General features: G+C 38.8%; 1 long non-coding RNA gene across 1 annotated transcript in view; it reads left to right on the top strand.

Moving 5' to 3' along the window:
- The first annotated feature begins 282 nt into the window (after nt 1-282).
- Nucleotides 283-19,968, top strand: part of LOC118469912 (uncharacterized) — a 38,876-nt gene continuing 19,190 nt past the window's right edge. Inside the window, exon 1 of the long non-coding RNA XR_008601581.1 lies at nt 283-720. This is a non-coding gene — a long non-coding RNA (uncharacterized LOC118469912). The remainder of the gene's footprint in view (nt 721-19,968) is intronic.

The following is a 19,968-nucleotide window of genomic DNA, read 5'->3' as shown; positions in this document are numbered from 1 at the left end:
ACACACACACACACACACACACACACACACACACCTACACACACTCATACACACACGCACCAGGAGGCCTTATTAATTATTTGTAGCCACTTGACTTCATATTGTGCTTCCAGTGGCTTGGTCAAAGATTATAATTACCACTTCCCTGTTTGTATCATTTTCCATCTCCTGTGCTTTTAGTGCAGTATTACTTCTCTTGTCCCTCTCCCTCACTCTCTTCCTCCCTCTCTCCCGTATACACAAGACCAAAAGTGCAGGCACATCATTTATTGATAAGACAAAAAGAATGTAATGAAATTATCAATGTTCTTGAATTAATTATGAACATGATTAAGAAAGCTAAAATCTCAGGAGCCAGTCTCTCATTACCCATTCACTCTTAGGGATTGCTTTCATTCAGGGAAGGAGAGGCGAAAAAGCCTTCCAGCAGAGCCCACTCCGGCTCAGCTCTTCTCCCTGTGTGCCTGTCCCCTTGTCTCTGCTGCCGGGCCAACTGACCAAGCCTCCGACAGACAGACCGGCCGGCCGGCCGCCAGCCCGCCCGCCGCCTGGACGGCTCTCTTGCACTCATGCCTGTTATGGTGATGTGGCCAAGCTCAGCTAGCTGCTTCGTGGCCTCTGACGTTTGCATGGAAAAGAGAGGATGTGCTCAACCTTCCTGTTCTACACCTGAGTTCAAGCTCTGGGGTCTTGACCCTCTTAAAAAAAGAAACACTCGAGGTAAGTGAAACTTCTCATGCTTCTAATTAGACTTAAACTGTTTGACATTCAGGAGCTACTTGTCAGTTGTAATTGTCTAGAGAAAATAAAACTGCGTTCTCCACTTTTTTGTCTGTTGGCAAAAAATAAGCTTTGATTTTATGTCACTATGTAGAAATAATGTTTTGGTAAAAAGGTAGTTCTTTCTATATCTTAATTAACAGGAAAAAATTACAGTGTTCATATGTAAGTTCTTGCTTAAAATAATTACCATAATCATACTACACTGTAGGTTAATGGTTTATTGTTGCTAAATTGGATTCAAATCACTCTACACAATATTGTGGTAAAACATATCTAATAAAAAATGCATGATTATGAATATATGTTAGAACTGAATATACTTTTGTTGTATAGTACATTAGTTTGTTAATGTTCCTTTTTGTTAACCCACTATAAATTCCAAACAATTTATGTCATGAAGTAATTTAAGAGCTTCGTGAATTGTACCACTTTTCTTTAAATAAGCCTAAATAATTATTATTAGATGATGAGGAGAGCAAATATTTATGTCAACTCTTACCCACATTTGTAAATAGTAATTTACATTTACAAAAAACATGTATCCTGTCTGCAGTGTCCCACATTCATACCATAAGTTTTTTTTTTTTTTTTGATGAATCTTTGCTGAAAATGCCACCCCGTCACAATATGTGTTATGCCCATTTTGTAGCATGTAAAGTCATTTTTAAAATGAGAATAGCAGTGCATGTTAATCAACTATTTATCCATTTATATTCAGTGGCAACAGTAGAAATGCTCTGCAAGAGCTCAATATCTTTGGTTCAGTCTAGCTTTCTTTTGTTCAGTCACATGGGACAGTATATGGGGCAATACTCCCCAAAGTATTGGGAGTTTCAAACAAAGTCTCAAACCCACTGTCTCTTTCCTGTTCACACCATCTCTCTTCATAACTGTCTTTCTAGCTTTCTCTCCACGTACACACTCTCAAACACAAGCCTGCGTGTGCACACTCATGCTTAATCATACTGTCGATATAGAAATATAAACCTATGCATTGTTTTCACCTCCCAACACAAACAGAATGCACACGCACTTAAACATCAGCATGCTGTTGTATATTCATAATAACACGTACACGGCTGTTTTTGCCTCACAGTGCTTTGTGTTATTTTTAAGACACGTTAACGTTTAAAGGATTAACTGTTTATGGTGAAACACAACTCACATCCTGACCTGACACCTTTACTGAAAGCGTCAGTTTTGTGTGAAATTCAAAGCAGTGTCGCACTTCGCTCCTGCTTCAGAGAAATATATAGAGCAAATTTTTTCCCTCTTGACAGTGATTTCATGATTTCTGTTGCAGTACGAAGAGAAGAAACGAGTCACTAGCGAAAAGAGAACAAGAGAGAAAGACGGTGAGATCTCAGGGGTTAATGGCAATCCTCCTGTCCTAGGGATTGATCCAAGTATTGGATCGCACATAAAGCTGCAGTTACTGGATATTACCCTGCCGCTATCGGCCTGCAGTGATGGCCTGGATAAGAAGTGCTTACCAAAGAGGATGCTCCTTCAGGGCAGATACGGTTTCCCAGCCCTCTGGGAACAACAACCACATGCCTGCTGCTTGCTCAGGAACTTTCTACCTCATCGAGTAAATCCAGGGGCCTTATCAAGTTACTGGCCTAGTGAACTGCTCAAAAAATGTTTAAACCTCCTCAGATTTTGAGCCGTGTAGGGGCAGGGCAGTAATTAAATGGTACCTGCTGTTCATAGATAAGGGTGTTGATTATTTGGTTTGTGTTTTATGTCAGAGGAAGTACGGTTATCGCGGATTCAATTCTGAGCAGAATGCACTGTCATAGATTTTTGCTGCTTTAGATTATAAAGTTACTTCTAACAAAACTGCATTTTCCTAACAGAAAGTTTACTTTTTGCTTCCTCCAGATTTCACTAAACCTCTACTAATTATTGTAATTGCATTAAACCCTCTAAATGGGCATGCCTCAAGAAGCTGTCCTTAAGCTAGTCTTGCCTGTATTCCTTGTTGTGGTTTCCCTTCAGATTTGTGTAGGGATTAGCTAATTCCAGATCTGTGCCAAGGTGGGCAGTTCTACCCATGAGCATCTGCTGAATGTCTCTCTGTGGTATTACCCATGAAGCACCTGGCTCATGCCACACACCAGCAACCAGAGCCCAGATGGCAGCTAAGCAGGCTAATTATTTCAACACAAAAATCTGATGGTCCCACACCAGCACTGTGGGGCCACTTTGGCATTCTGCGTTTCTGTCTCTAGCTCTGCCGAAGAGGATGTCTGCCATGGAACTATAAAGATGTCAAGTGGATAATCATGGTCATAGACAGGCCCCGGTACAGTGCTTGGCATCCAGATGTGAACGTGGTCATATGTGGTCTCCTTTAGAGGAACAGAGGCATTTGGCAGTGTAGGATGGTGCATTGTTTCCTCCCTCATAGCTCATTGATGCAGATGCATGCTCGTTATGTTCCGGAGTTGACGAAAACATACATTTTTGTTCGCCTTGTTTTGGATCCTCTTATGAATGTAACTACCTGAAAAGTGCTGAATCAGATTGTTGCCCAGATTTCTGCGTAAGCAACTGTAGCTGTATTTTTCCTACAACACATGAGCACAATATGAAAAGAAGTATAAGTGGCATTTTTATGAACAGGCAGGCACTCCTAATTGTGTGCATGTTTTAGACATGAGCAAGGGTTTTCTTTGCTTTTGTGGAATGCACATCTCACTCAGATTCCTCATTCATTTATTCATGGTTATCCATTTTGTCCCCTGGTGGCCATACGGAGGTGTTGTAATGTCTCCAGATGACACACCAAACCCCTCTATGATTTCACTGTAGACTCTTTGAATATTCTAGGACACAGTGTGTCCTTGTTTCAATTACAGCACCACTCTCAGCTCACACAGTACATCTTGTTTGTATATAGCATGACAGGCTCAACATTGTCAATTCACTTTCCAAGAATCAGCTGACAGTTACAAGCTCCGAACTACTACAGGTGTGGTTCACTGCAGGCTTTAACCAAATTATGCCTGGTGGTCCAATAACCAAACAGCATCAGCATCTTTATCTGACATCGGAGGTTGCAGTTTCTCTCTACATTCTAACTGAGGTTGATGAAGTGTTGCCATTAGGCCCCATCTCCTGCTTCCACAGCCACATCAGAGGAAGAATTGGTTGTGCTTGATAAAGCTGGCACTTAGAACAAGGTGCAGCGCCCACAGCGATAACCTACTGACTCCAGCATTAAAGACTCCACCAGTGGGAGGATGGCCTGGAACTTGATCTATTGGTTCTTGTTAGAGAAACATATTGCAGGCTCTAGTTTGTGTGTTTTGTATTATTAGAGTTCTGCTTTCTGGCATGAAGAATATACTTCTATGGACGTGCAAAGTGAGGAGAATTAGGGGAGAGAGGTTATAAGGCTAAGGAACTTCTGGCCTTCACAGCATCATAAATGATATGATAGTCAGATTTTTACATATACAACCAATCACAATCATTTCCTTTGTCTAATGTGCCTTATCTATTATTCTGCACCTGCAACTCATGTCTTTTTTTTTGTAAAATGTAAGACATATTTATGAACAATGCCAGTGCCATAAAGGACTTTATTACCTCTTATTGAGACTAATAGGATGTAGACATTTGCTAGGGGATGTCAAAGAAGTCCAAACATGTAGAAACTAATCATTTATCAGGGACATCCAGCCACTATTTACAGTTTCACATGAGCAGGAAATGGGAAACTATTTTGTAGACTCTAACTCAGAGACAAATTAGCTGAAATAAAGCAATAAAGACTCTAATTTGTCCCAGTGCAGTTCTATCTCATCCTTTCACCCTCCTCCTCCTCTTCCCCTCTCCCTAAAGTGTATCCCATCTGCTTTGGGGACCTCTCCCCAGCATGGAGGAGCAGGATAAGCACACCATTTCCCTGTCAATACTTTGCTATTAGCCTCTGCAGATCCATATATCACTGAGCTGTAGGCTATGAGCTGGTGTAGGGTATTCTTCTTATCTGAATGGCCAAGGCTGAGGTTCTCCTCTCTGCCCTGCACTTTGATTTATCCAGCCAGTAGGTTAATGAGAGATGGAGGCCGGCCCTTTACTTTCGCCCTGAGGGGGTATGAACATGTGCATGTAAAGGGGTGGAGTGGAGGGAGACAGGAGCTGCATGATGTGTCCTAAAATGCCTCAGAAATTGGTCCAGTTTTCTAAAGAGTTTTCAGTGGTGAATATACAGTAGAAAATGTGTTCTGCTCTTCATCGAGACAAAAACTTGTACTAAACCTAAAAATATTTCTAATTAGCTGTAAAATTTTGTGTCTGCAGTGAACACACCCTCTAAGCATCCACAGTTTGGGTGAGAAAAGTAAGTAAAATCTTTGGATTTGATAAATGGTAAAACTTTCTTAAACAAGATGCAGAATAAACCTGCAAAACATTCAGCAGATATTTCACCATATATGAATGATATCTGATGTAAACAGCTTTCTTTCGGCCATTCCACAGTGTCTCTGTTGGTTTGAGGTCTGAGCTCAGACTGCACCCCTCCAAAATGCACATTTTCATTTTTTGACATTATTCTATAGCAAATCTACTTCAGTTGTTACTATTCTCATTATTTGCTTATGCAAATCAACTATTCTTGATCAGCCATGGCTTTAAAAATGGTCATTTATGCAAGCAGTGAACAAAATGTTTAAATATGTTTTGTTTTGTTTTGTTTTGTTTTTTATTAGTTAAAGTAACTCTAACCCACACTTCCAATCTTGTTTCATTGACTGGTCTTCAGTTTTCTCACTCCAATTAGCTTTATTGATGCCGTTAGCCTAGGGGTACACATGCAGTACTTTTTCCAACCTACACTGTGAATGTTTGAATGATGTATTCATTATGGTAAAGAACAATACAATGATTTGCTGTTTGAAATTGGTCAAACTGATTCATTATTTAAAGGAGTGGTTTAACAGTTCAGGAAATAATGGCACTCCAAACTAAATTTGTATGTCAAGTGTAAAGTGACCTGTTGGAAACCAGTGAGGGTTGCCTTTCCAGCTGCAGCAACAACTTATAAGTTGATTGGTGGTTGTTTGTGTATCAGACGATGCACACATACCTATTTACACCCTCTTCAGATCGGCTGTGAAGCTGGGCCTACAAAGGTGACAGTTCAGGGGAGCCACACGTTTTAATTACTGAAAAAAGGAAGAAATTAAAAATATTTAATTCAGTTTTAAAAGCAGTTATTAGTAGCTACTGATAGGCCTGTAATACACAGTGTAAGAAAAATTATCTCATGAAGATCCCCTCACTATGGCAGCTCACACTATAACTGTCTTGTGTTTCTATATATTCACGGACAAAATGCGACACGAGCACAGTAAATAATGATAAGAGGCAGTCCTAAAAAGAGATGTGTTGCTTTTCAACACTTCCCTAGATCAGCGAGTTGCATCGCCTGTTACATCAGTGAGTTTATGACCTGCAGATATTTGGCCTCAATCCAAGAAGAAACTGTCTAATGAGCAAGCTGTGTCAGTGTCTCTTGCAGCTCCCTCTCAGCAGTCTGCCTGTACAGTTTGCAGTGTGTGTGTGTGTGTGTGTGTGTGTGTGTGTGTGTGTGTGTGTGTGTGTGTGTGTGTTTGAAAGCAGCAGAAATTCTCTATGTTGAAGGCATTTAGCTGTGGGATAGAGATGGAACTCAGAAACTCACACCCAAGCACAACAGGGGGAGACAAACCACTGCCAGATAAATGTCCTACTTAACTGTTACACTGTAGTACATTTCAACAATAAGTCAGACCCCTCCCCCTTGTTTCCTTTTCACACACACGCACACACACACACACACACACACACACACACACACACACACACACACACACACACACACACACCTTCCATGAAAATATCTAGCATATGGTTGTATGCTTCTAGCTTGTATCCCAAGGCCAGTTTCCCAGCTGGCACCCTGAGAGAACAGAGAAGGGGGAGTGGAACAGAAGAGCATAGAGCAATACAGGGGAAGCGAAACAAGGAGACACACAGAAAGAGACAGAAAAAGAGGGGGAAGAAAAAGACAGAATATATAGGGAAAATGAGAAAGCGAAAAGTAGATGACGGGGGTGATCTTGCGCCTCCCATCCCTCCTTAGCCCATGGCAGATGTATTACAGGTTCGGACTGTTAAGTACCTGATAATTGCTTTGCCTGTGAGGCATCGGTCATTATGGTTCTGTAGCAACTAACAAGGCCCTATCGGGGATGACAGCTTTTCTCTGTGATTTACACAGCGTCTTATAACCATGGTGCTACAGCCTCCTAGACCAGTTTTCTTTTTTAAAACAACACTAGAATATACTGCAGAAGTGAGAACATCTACTACTGTGAGTCACTGGCAGCTCTTTTCTCCTAAAAAATAATTATATCATTGTGCTTAAAGGTTCAATATTGACCTTGGAAACTGCAGTTTATCCCAAAAAATGTGAGGCATGGAATGTGCTACAAAACACTTTTTGAAAGCCTGTATTTACTCTAGGATTTCCACCCAACAGCTGGGACAGTGTTTGCTTTAACAGGTCATTTAAATATACTCTCTGCCTTTGTAATGATCAGTTCAGGTACTCTTGGATGTTATCTTTCTCTCAAGGACATCGTAGAAACAGTTTGTACAGACACTTCAGTGCTGACCTCGTCTATTGAATGCCCCACAGGAGACTATGAGAGAGTATTACTCACTCAGATTGTATTAAAAGGCACACCCTATAATCTTTTCAGCATTATGCACATTTTATCAAAGTATAATCATAGAAATAAAACCATTTTATAACCAAGCGAATCTTTATCTTCTGCCTGCAACGTGGTATTTTACATTTTTAAACCTGTTCAACATCAAACACCTGAGACAATTGCAGAAGAGAATTTCATTAAGATAAGAAGAAATATTGGTCTTGAGATCCAGTAAACATAAATTACAAACCCTAATCTCACCACTGACACTAAGAAATGTTTATTATATGGTGCAACTGTGTTTTTTGCAGGTAACTTATTGCATTTTTCTGAGATTTTGTGCAGGAGAACAACAGACACGTCACTGAGATTATTTTTGTCTTCAACCAATGTGCATTTTGTGAGAACTGTTGCAGATAATATTCAAAAAGATCATGCAGATAAAGACATTTTTTTTATTTTTCTGATTAAACCATAAACACCATAGCAGGGACAACATTACACACAAAATATGTGTGATAGACATAATTATTTTCTTACAACCTGTGAGCATTGGTTCATATTGTAATTTGACACAGTTGGGAGCTGAAAGAAGCCATTTCACACACCGATGCTAATATTCCACCAGCCCTGCAGACATCTTCATTATTATGATTGCTGCCCTGCGTTGTCTTTTAACAGACAATACCTTGCAAAGCAACCTTGCATTCTGTCTTGAAAGGGTTAACATGACTCGCATGTAGCGCTGCCTCAACATCCATCATGTTTCTCTGTAACAAGATCATAGCTTCAATCACAGGGAAGATTAGATAGTAGTCTATTAATCTCCCATATTAAGCAGATCCATTTGTGAAAGCAAACGGCCCAGAGAGGCCATCCTTTCACTTGTTGTCTCTAAATCTGATTAGCAAGTATAACGACATGTTGCTGAGGGTCACAGGAGATATAGATTGGTCCTGCCTGCATCTCCTCTCTTGCTGCTCTGGGTGTTGGAAGAATGAACAGTTTTATGTTCAATGACTCCTGGGGATTGCTGTTGTAGACACCTTGTACACTGAACGAGCAAGAAAATGGCGCATGGGTTCATTTGGAGTATTTTCATTTGCAAAACATATGGCACAGTGTGTTTTTGTGAAACAATTTTCGCTGAGTCTTCTCAATATTCTGCAAATCTCATGCAGATCTAAACCTCATGCAGATACAGTTGGCATCTACTCAGGTCTCGACGCTTGTAATTCTAAGAGCAGGATAAGGACATGTTTCATTAATAAGCAAGCAGCACAAGCAAGCAGCATTGTCTGAACAGACTGGCTTTCCAGCTGGAGGTCTAAATAAAAGAGTAGAAGTCCGGTCTGTGAATCTGTGCTGCAATGATGAATGCGTCTGTCCCTTCGTAAACACCTGCTGCAGTGTGAGCTGTGGATCAGCAGTGTGAGATGTGTTCTACTTGAGAAAGTTTATTTGGAGAATATAAACAGGTAAGGAAATGGACATTGCATGCAATGTTCCCTGTAATTTTTCCTGAGTCTGAGCAAACACACAAACTCCCTGAGCGTTCCTTGGACCACTGTGAGCAACATCAGACGTGTGCACTGTGGTCACACCAGCATCACATCCATTCAAGTTACATGGTTCATTAAAAGAATCAAATTACAGCATTTACATTTCTGTTAAAACACTTTGTCAACAGGAGCCAGTTGAAGGCTGCAGTGATTTTAGTGACACTACAATGTATAAGAGTGAAGTTATTGAATATTTGTCTCTCTTTACTGTTGCAGTGGTTTTGCAAATTGCAGACGGACCCTGTTCACTCCATAGACACCAATGTTATTCCTGTAGCTTGAAAGACAGCTATTTTTGATAAAACTGGGCTTGTAGCACATTGTCTGCCTTGCAACAATGGGAAAGAGGCACCGTTTATGTTTTGACAACCTATATCTAATGAGTTATTGATGCTGGAAGTCTGAATCTGTGAATATCTTTCCAACTTTACTGAACTTGGGGCCACTACCACCTAAGGAGTGATATATTTAATTTTGAAAAAAGCATTTAGCCATACTTAAAGCTTTAAGTGCTTTATTAACATGCAGCTAAAAATTTTGTATTGTTTTATTATCACAGGTTCTGTCTGAAAAGAGGCGGCATCATTTTAAACAGTGAAATCAAACTAACAAAATGTAATGACCAACCAGTGAGCAATACTGGATTCTGCAAAAACATAAACAACTTTTTTTAAAATCTAAATCTTATCTGTACAGTTAATGTATTAACTTATTTATGTGTGTATGCATGTATTTATTGATTTATTTAGTACTGTTAACATAGAGTTCTGAGTGAATTTTTCTTAAGATAGGCAAAGGCCATTTATTGATTACATATAGGCTGTTAAATGTTTATTAAAAACTAAAAAGCATTTAAAAAAAAAAAAAAACAACTTAGGCATTTATTGAGTCACTAAAATACTGTAGAGTACAGACCACATCAGCATGATTATAAGCATCCTCTGGTAAATGAACAACCAGATACTGATGTCTCTCACCATATGGACTTCAGGAGATGACTGGGGGATGATAAACTGTGACCTACTGGTTGGGTTCTCTCTGTTCTCATGTTTCTTACATGTTTGTCCCCTGACAGCCGGGTCCTAATGTTTTTTGAGCAACACACCATACTATGACATTTTTACAATGATGGTTCTACTATGGAACCAGTTTGACATGTTCAGGTGTTCTTTGTGTGAAAACTCAGAGATTTCAGGGATCAGAAGGTGGTTTTCAACTTTCTTTAACTTTCTGCTTCAACTTTAAACTAAATTTACTTCACTAAGCCAGCCCTCTGGACTTCCAGTAAGCTGTGTTCCTATTGGCTGTCCAGGTGGCTGCTTGGTGTTATCAGGAACACCTGAGCAGCTTGGTGTTATCAGGAACACCTGAGCAGCTCAGTGTCTTCCTGCTTTATTTAGCTGCAGACAAACATTTCCTCTGCTTCTGTTCACCACTGAACCGGGTTTGGCTCCATTGCTTTAGTTTGTTCTTTAGGCGTTGGCTTGCAGCTTCCAGCAGTAAAATAGGCTTTAATGTGTTTCTTGGTGTGTTTTAGGGCTTTGTACTGGATAGTTGTCTTGGTAAATGAGGTTCTTTAGCCACAGTTAGCACATGGTGCTAATGTGTGCAGTGATTAGTGGATTTGGTACAGCTGAGTTGTGTCTTTATCTTGGCTGTAGTGAGTCTTCAGAGGTTTTTGGTCAGACACATTCTGTATTCTTGTTTGAGAACCAAGGTTGGTTGTCCAGAAGGTAAGAGTTCCTGTCTTGATTCTCTGTTCTCAGAGGTTCTCTGGTAGGCTGCAGGAGACTTTAGTGTTTAGGTTGTACTAGTTTGGTTTTTGTATGGTTTCATTTGGACGACTATCTTGAGGCCCCTCCATGTGGTTTAGTGAGGTTTTCTGCAACAGTTCTACAAAGCAACCTGCAGCAGAAGAGACTTTGAGAGTTTTTAGGAAGTTCTGGAGACCAGACTTTAGAGCAGCAGAAACATTTGTCAGCAGTTTGAGCAGGAGAAGGTGAGCTTCAGAGTAGAAATGAGACGGAAACCTTCTTGACCCGTGTGGTGAGGTCCTGTACCAAGAGTTTGAGCAGGTTGTGAAGAGTCTGTAGTTCTTTGGTCTGAAAGCACAAGAAGAGCAACTCATTAAAGGAGAAAACAGGAGATATTGTTGGTTCTTCTGTCGCTCTGCAGTTTCCTTAGACTGAATATCAAGTTTATATTTTAAATGATTTCCCATGTGAGCCCAAGAAGACTTCAATAAACTCCCTCCATCCCCTGGACACAACATATTTTATTACCATGTTAAATCTTTTTGTTTTTGAGTTTTAATCAGAGTTTTAGCATAGTTTTTTCTCTTTGCTTGTTTAGTTTTGTAATGTGTGAAAGGTGCTAAACAAATAAAGTTGAATTGATAAACTGAATAATTGACTAACTCATGATTGTGACAACAGAAGTATTTTCATTGTGATTTAAGGGTTTATTTCATTTTTAAGGTTGGGGTTAAAATCTTGACAGAAAAAAAGATTAAAGAAATAAACTACAGTAAAAAAGCAATTAAATCAAAGGAAAAAACATTTAATATAATAAAACTTTTAAAAAGAAAATTAAACATTAAATACAATTAAATTATATTAAACAGACAAAATATTTAATAAGATAATTAAATAGAAGATACAAAGCATGTAATTATGAAATTAAACAAAAAATTTTAAACAAAAATATTACACATTAAAGATGAAATATTTAAGATAATTAAACATTTAAAAAATACAATTAAACAAGAATATTACACATTTAGAAAAATACAAAACATTTAATTAGATTATTAAACCGTTAAAAGTCAAAACATTTAATTAAAAAATTTAATGTTTAATTAGAAAATTAAATCTTAAAGACAATAAAACTTTAAATAGGAAACAGAAAATACAATGAAGCATTTAAAAAGAAAATTAAACATTAAAAGGTGGTAAAACATTTAAAAAGAAAAACCTTAAAGATTTAATTGAAAAATTAAACATTGGGAAAGAAAAGGAAATTTTTCAAACAAGCCGATAAAACATTTGAAAAAACAACAACTAAACATTAAAAAGACAAAACATTTCAAAATCAGATCAGACATTAGAACAGAATAAAAGGTGAGAAAAGAGCAAAACTAAACATTTAAGAAGAATCAAACTAAAGATAAAACCTTTGAAAGGGTACCAGTTAAACTTTAGAAGATCAAATTAAACAGAAGTAACAATAAAATGATCAAAAGAGCAAAAACAGATAAAGGCCGTAAAGTGTTTTCTAGTCTGAAATGAAAACATCAAGTTGTTTCTTCAAACATTTCCTCTTTCTATGTTCTTGGTTTGATTGTGGACAGATTTACTAAGAACTCATTTCAGAAAACTGCTTTCCAGATAAAGTCTACTAGTAGCTGAAGGCACTGATCAAACTAATGTTACCTTCTGATCTCCACAAACTTTACTGTTCAGTGAAAAGAATCAAAGTTTGTTGAGGATTTCTAAAAAACCCACAGGTGAAGGTCTGAGAAGAACTCAGATGGATGATCTAAATGTGAAATCAAGACTTATGGTCACAAGTTTTAAGGCTTCTGTTAACTAGAAAGTTCAAACTAACAGAGACGTACTGAGAAACTTTTAAAAGTTCAGTCCTCAGACTGTCTGAAGGTTCAAAGTAACAGAGAACTGCTCAAGAACTTTTAGGTTTTCAGTGCTCAGACTGTCGAAAGGTTCAAACTAACAGAGAACTACTCAGGAACTTAGAAGATATCAGTCCTTGGACTGTCTGAAAGTTCAATCTAACAGAGAACTACTGTGGGACTTAGAAAATATCAGTCCTCAGACTGTCTGAAGGTTCAATCTAACAGAGAACTACTGTGGAACTTAGAAAATTTCAGCCCTCAGACTGTGTGAAAGCTCAGGTCCTGAGGACTCGGGAGGTCTGGAGGCTTGGAAAGTCTTGGAACTGAGGGTTCCACCCTCCAGCACAAAGGCTGAAGTCCAACCTCCTGAGAAAAACGGTCGAGTCGAGACTCGAGTTAAAAAAAAAACTCGAAAATGACAAAAAATAGATGATAAATGCGCAAAAAAAAGAAGAATTAGTATCTGAGCGAGTAGCTCAGGGGGATAAGAAGAGAGCCTACAGACTGGAAGGTCGCAGGTTCAAGACCCACCACCGGCCTTTTTCTTTCTTTGTCTTTGTCAGGATATTGAGAAAATTTAAGAAGTGTCTGGTCTTGAACCAGCGACCTGCAGCTCCACAGGCAAATCCTTAACTCACTGAGCTACAGATCAGATGAAAAGACATAATTTCGTCGTCCCTTTGGCATCGTAGTTCCTGAAGTCACCACATGGGTGGAGCCAAGGCGGAGTCTGGGTGGAGTCAGGGCGGAGAGTAGGTGGGGAGGTGGGTGGCGGCCTCCCCCCTCTACTCCCCCACCACCCACCACACCTTCCCCCGCCCGACGAGTTCTTCGAGTCTCGACGAGTTCCTCGAGTCTCCACAGGTTTTCCCGAGTTTCTTGAGTTTCCACGAGGTCGGAGGCAGAACAAGTTGTCATGAAGAGATGTTGAAGTCGGTCAGGATGGACTGACTTTTTACAGCGACTAGAAGGAAGACCACTAGAAGAGCAGGTCTTTAACCACCATCCATAAAATCCATGGAGTCGCTCCACAGAAATGAAGGGAGGTCAACTTTTATCAACCTCCATCCAGATGTTCAACTTGATATCTTTACGTGGAGATTTTTAGCACCACAAACTTTTAGTATCACACTTTATTATCCTTTATTAGGACTTTCATGGAATCCACCAGCAGATTTAGTTTTTGTTGACAAACTTTATTCTTGTCATCGTGGGACTGCAGTATTTAAAACTCTTCCTTCTATTTGACCTCATGTTTATTAGTTTTAGTGGAGAAAGTTTGAATTGTCAATTAGTCTCTTAAAAACTAAATAATAAATTGGATTAGTCAAGAGGTTTAAATTTCTTACTTTGTCATATTTTAAATATGACAAAAAAATACAAAAATAAAGCATCTTGAGACAATTTGACCTGTAATTTGCATTATATAAACAAAATTGAATTAAAATTGTATGTATCTTGTAATGTTGGAGTAATTCAGCCATATATGTTGGAAAACACATTTTCTTTGTCCATTAATCTGTCGTTTTCTCCAGTAATTCAGTTGTTGTTTTGGTTTATAAAATGTCAAGCCCAAATATATTCAGTTTACCGTCATAAAAACCAAAAAGATTTACATTCATGATGCAGGAATCAGGCAGTTTTTCACTTTTTATCTTAGTTTAGTCAGAAAGATAGTTGATAATGTGTGAATTGTTGCAGCTTGTGAGCCGTAGAAGGTTTTAATCTTTGGGGCCGAGTGTCAAAAAACATTTAGAAACCAACATCAACAAAACACTCAACAAAGATTTGAACATCATTAAAGGGAAATCTAACTTTTGAATGACAATGTCTAATTAAAGGACATCAATTTCCAATGTAAATGTGTGATATTCATCCTCTGGAGCTTTCTCTTCACATCGCCTTTCACCTGAACTGGTTTGGTCGGGAGCATGTGCAACAAACATTTGAAAAACTGCACTTTAACATCAATGAATGACACTGAAGTTTAATCTCAACATAAATGAGACTGAGTCTGGATGTGCTGCTCTGTCATTAACTCCTAAGTTTAGGGAAAGTTCAAACAAAAGAGGACAGTTTAGATAAGACTTGAGAATGAGCTTATTTTGAACAAACATCTCAGACTTTCTGAGCTTCAGCATCTCTAGCAAGATAACTTAACAACAAGCAACTCAAGAGATCCAGAAGTTGGCGAGAGTTAGCTTTAGCTGAGCCAAAGAACATGTGGGACACTAACTTAGCAAACATTTCAGACTTTTCTCTGTGAATTCAGAGAACTAATTTCCTATTTAATGACAGAGCTACACATCTTAACTCAGTCTCATTAAAACAGACTCTAATTCAGTGTCATCCATCCATATTAAAGTGCAGTTACCCAAAATGTTTGCTGCATGAGCTCCAACAAAACCTGTCCAGGTAGAAGGCCACTTTGACAAACAGGAAGTGGAAGGTTCCAAGCAGATTTATAGAAGGGGGAACCGGACTGTACTAAGTGTGGTCGAGTATAGAGGGGTGTTTTGTGGGTTTTTAAGGCTGATAATGATTATTAGTGAGACATTTGGAGTAGATATTCATTTGCAGTAAATGAAAGTATTTAAAACCTTGAGTTAAACTTAGAAGAACACAAACTCTAACAGAAAACTTTGTTGATACGTTTTTGTTTTGTTTACAGATGTTAAGTTAAAGGAGTTTTATTTGTTACGTATAACCAATCAAATCACTCCAGAAGACAGAGCGACCACAGGTAGATAAAGGTTCAGAGCCAAAGTAGCGCCATTTTTAAATGTATTTATTACCGTAAATCAGTAAAAAATAAAATACTGATAATCAGTAAATCAGTCAGCCCACAATTACTACAATTCTACAATGTATGTCTCTTTCCTTTGACTTGTTATTTGTACAACATACGATGTATATGATGGCATTTTTTCATACCAAAGGCTATACTATGATGTTTTCTAAGAGACATACGATGCTACTCTGTTCTGGCCCTGCACTCCTCCTCTGTTGTTTTCTGTATTGTACTCAGCTGCATGCCTTCGTCCACCAGGCCTCCGTTGACTCGTCCCGCCTGCCGTCTCTGGAGCTGAAGCTGGATTGGAACAGACCAAAGTACAGTCCAATCACGATGCCAGCTGCCTCTCAAAAGGCTCCTTCATCTGGCAGGTGGCAGCACTTCTTCTGAGGGGAAGCTGAGCTGGCCCGACAGAACTTTGGAGATGTGTTCCAGTGGTTGGTGGATGTGTGGGGAGATAGAGAGGGACCTTTGAATTGTTCACAAAGGAAAACAGGAAACCCATTGGTAGCTTTAGTTTAGGCTGCTACTGCAGTGTGTTTTTGGGTTTTAGGAGGTGAACAGGAAGAGTTTTTTTTCGTATTGATTATCTTTTACTTTGTTCCTGGTTGGAATGCCCATCAATGTCAACATGAAGTTCACTTTTAGTTCTGTTTATTTATTTTTATTTTACTAACACCCATTTGTTTTTAACCCCCTCACATGTTGTGTTGTTCTAAACTTACTCTTTCAAATAAATTCTCATCTAACCCTCTGGAAACCAGCGTTTGGACTGTTTTTGTGTTGCTCCTCACCTACTGACAGCTGTGGACTAAAGGCTATACTGTGACGTTTTTAGAGCGACATGCTATACTATGATGTTTGTTGGGCAACACGCTATACTATAGGCTTTTTTAATTGACATATTACTGTGACTTTTTTTTTGTTTTAGCTTTTTTTGTTTTTTTTTAGCAACATATAAGAATTCAAACAGTTTTAAAAGTTACTATACTTTTACTTGTGCAATGAAATTATTATTCTATGGCATTTTTTAGACGACATATTATACTCTGATGTTTTCTTGAATTACATACTATTTTGACAATATACTGCACTATGACATTTTTTGAACCACATATCATACATGACAATTTTAGGCAACATCCTATCATTTTGCACTTTTTGAACCACATAATAATCTATGTTTTGTTTTTTTTTCTTGCCGACATGCTGTACTATGAACTACAGGCCATACTATGTCATTCTTGAGTAAAGCATACTATACTTTGACATTTTATGAACTACATCCTATACTATGGTGTTATACACAGAGTGCTTTGGTTACATGTTGATTTATAATCTAGATTTTTTTCTGTTTTGTTTTTTGACGGGATTACCACAGACCTGACTGTGAACACCGTCGACACCCACCTCAGGGAGACGCTGCCTAAGATCTCAAGGCTGCTTGGTCGTGGTCTTTCTGGCACGTACTCTTCCAAGATGAGCCGGGAAGTTTAACACTGATGGAATGACACCAGGTCTAAGCTGACAAACTTCCAATTCCTCCTCAACCCCATAGTCTCTGGGAAACCTACATGGAGTAAGAAAAGTAGACAGAGAAGTAATTAAGTCTGTACACAACATATTAAAAAGAAATCATGCTAATAAATTAAGTACAAAGAACCGAATTCGCCAATATACTGGAGACCAGAGCTATTTAATTTGATAAGTATAACCTTGTTTAGTAACATTTCAATTATTTGAGAGCAGTCCTAAAGAATTGCCTGTAATCCCAATCATAAAATGGGTTTGGAGGAAGAACATAGATGGTAATCTGGATATACATGACTTAGTCTTTATAACTACTATTGGCAGTATTGGTGGTAGTAATAGCAATGTGACCACTACTAGTAGTAGTGGTAGTACATTAACTACTGCTGCTGATACTGGCACTGCTACTACAACTTGGAATACTATTACAAATGCTGATACTACTTCTACAACTCTAACAGCTGTTTATACTACAACTGCTGCTTGTACTTTTAGTATTACTACTACTGCTTGTACAACTATACTACAGCTACTATTAATCGTCTGGTATTTGATTGTCAAGCTGCTAGCTTGCCTTAGCGTTTTGCTAGTGGCTAACTAGTTAGCTCTCATAGAGTGGAAGCTCTCAACAAGAATTCATAATGAAAAAAGAGCCAAAAAATATTCTTACCTATGAAAAGTCATTCCAAGTTTCCTTGTCTCAATCGTACGACGCAGTGTGTAACTGTATGCAGCACAGTGAGACGGCATACTTGTTTCCGTTTTCACGCCGTCTACATCAACGGAATGCACTGAAACTTTGCCCCCACTAGCTTAGCCTCGCTGTAGCACGCAGCTCAAAGGGGCGTGTCCTATCTACTCATTCATATCTATGACAACAACGATGGCTGCACATAAGGACGCCTGACGTTGATTAGCTGCGTAAATACCATTATATACAGTCTATGGTAAATACGTATGTGAATCGCATCATTGGCTGCAGCAGCCAGTCACCGGTCACTCACTGACTCACATTGAAAAATAGCACAGAATGAATTGTTACGTGTTTATTTTATTTACAATTTAGGTTGAATTTTTTTTTTGTGCGCAGCGCAAATTTTCTGTACGCGGAGACCGTGTCAGCAGTGCGCAATAGCGCATGCGCGCAGCTTCGAGGGAACAGTGATTGCATGCCATTGAGACCTTATACCTTAGTAATCTGATCATCATTTCTATAAAATAATATGCAAAGTAGTAGCTACATACATGCAAAAAAGTAGGGAAGAAAAGTATCAGAAAATTGAAATACGAAAGTAAAAATCTACTAATTTGTGCAGGACAATACTTTAAAGAACTTTTAGTGTACTCAATTGTATGTGTTTTTCGTATTTCAATAGAAACCATGCAGAAGGAAAAGTAAACTAAAAATGTTAAGGTTCTGGGGCAACTTGGTGTCTAGGTGGTGGGGCAAATGTTTTGCAGGCACAAATGCCCCCAGTGTTGAGGCCTCAGTTCAGTTGCCAGCTGGCTAGACCATTAGTCATTCCTCTGCTCTCTTTTCCATATCTCCTGTCTGTCTCGATTGCATCAGTGGAATAAAGGTAAAAATGCCAAAACAATAGTGAGAAAAAACAACAAATCATCTGTTTCTGCTTCGTAAAAATATTGTCTGTTTTGATTAGATAAAAAATAGAAAGTTTTGCTGATTTCCATGTGTGCCTTAAGACAAGTGTGGATGAATGCTCAGCTATGTGGCAAGGAAATTTTAGTAACATTTGTGAAAACATTTCAGACTCATCAAGACTCCATTAATTACAGTTGACAAATTAGATGACTGACTTGCTTATAGAGCTATAATAGCGTATTTGAGGCGACCAGGTAGTGATTTTTACACTAATTACTGTGTTTGATGTGTGAACCAGTCAGAGGTCACGTTGTCAGTGATAAGCATGATGATGAAGAACATGTAGATGATGTCATTGGGCTTTTTTTAGCCCTCTTACCTCAACAGACACTGGGAGAGAAGGTAGCAGTAACGTTCTGTCGGGTGTCTGGTGTCTCTTTCTGACTTGGCTGGGACGAGGCGGAGGAGGAGGAATATCCGGTTACAGCAGGGAGCAGCGAGCATGGGGACAGATCTGTTTACTTGGGGAAGTTAATTGATTGGGAGGAAAGGTGGTGAGGGGAGAGAGGAAGAAAAGTGGTTGAAGTGGCAAGGAGAGGAGGGTCGGGCGGGTATTGATCATGTGACTGCTCCTGCCATAACCTCCAATATGTTTCTCTGCTTTTATTGCACCGTAATGCCAAATGAGATTGTTTCTTGTGAAAACAGCAGAGAAAAACAACATATGCTCAATGAGGGGGCAAGCAAAGGCAGTGAATCGTTAAGATTTGGTTCACTCATTAGGATCAATTTTTACCTTTTTCATTAACACTTTGGCCTCAGCAAAGGTTGTGTCACAGAATATATCCTGCTGTACTAACCAGGCCTGTCAATAATATCTATATTTAAATGAATCAATAATTTTGACCCAAGACAACAGTCTCCTTGTGACAATTGCCTTTAGTTGTTGCAGTTTACTTAAGTAGCTGGGATTTATTATGAAGAAAACTAGTCCAATAAAAGCAAAGAATTATAGCAGAGCAGTATCAGCTCTGCTCTGCTTTAAGAGCTTGTTTTTAACATCAGGTTTTTACTACACAGGTTTTTCTGTGAACATGTAGCACTTGGCCAAGTGCTGCTATCGAAAACAAACAAAAATAAGCACAGTCATGCATACTGTGTCCATGAGGGGAAACAGGTATGAGATGGACAGCAGTGGAGTGCAGTCTGCATGCCATCCACTTTGTATTGGATAGACCACATTAATTATTTAACGGCAGGGCTGCTAGCTATTATTACAGAAAAACAGTGGACTGCATCTGGACGCTTTCTTGACGTTTGTATGTCAAATACACACCTTGCCCTTGTGGGCA

The sequence above is a fragment of the Amphiprion ocellaris genome, chromosome 1 (assembly GCF_022539595.1).
Source record: "Amphiprion ocellaris isolate individual 3 ecotype Okinawa chromosome 1, ASM2253959v1, whole genome shotgun sequence".
Taxonomy (NCBI): domain Eukaryota; kingdom Metazoa; phylum Chordata; class Actinopteri; family Pomacentridae; genus Amphiprion; species Amphiprion ocellaris.
The sequence above is the reverse complement of the archived record's forward strand: the minus strand, read 5'-3'. Positions and strand labels throughout refer to the sequence as shown.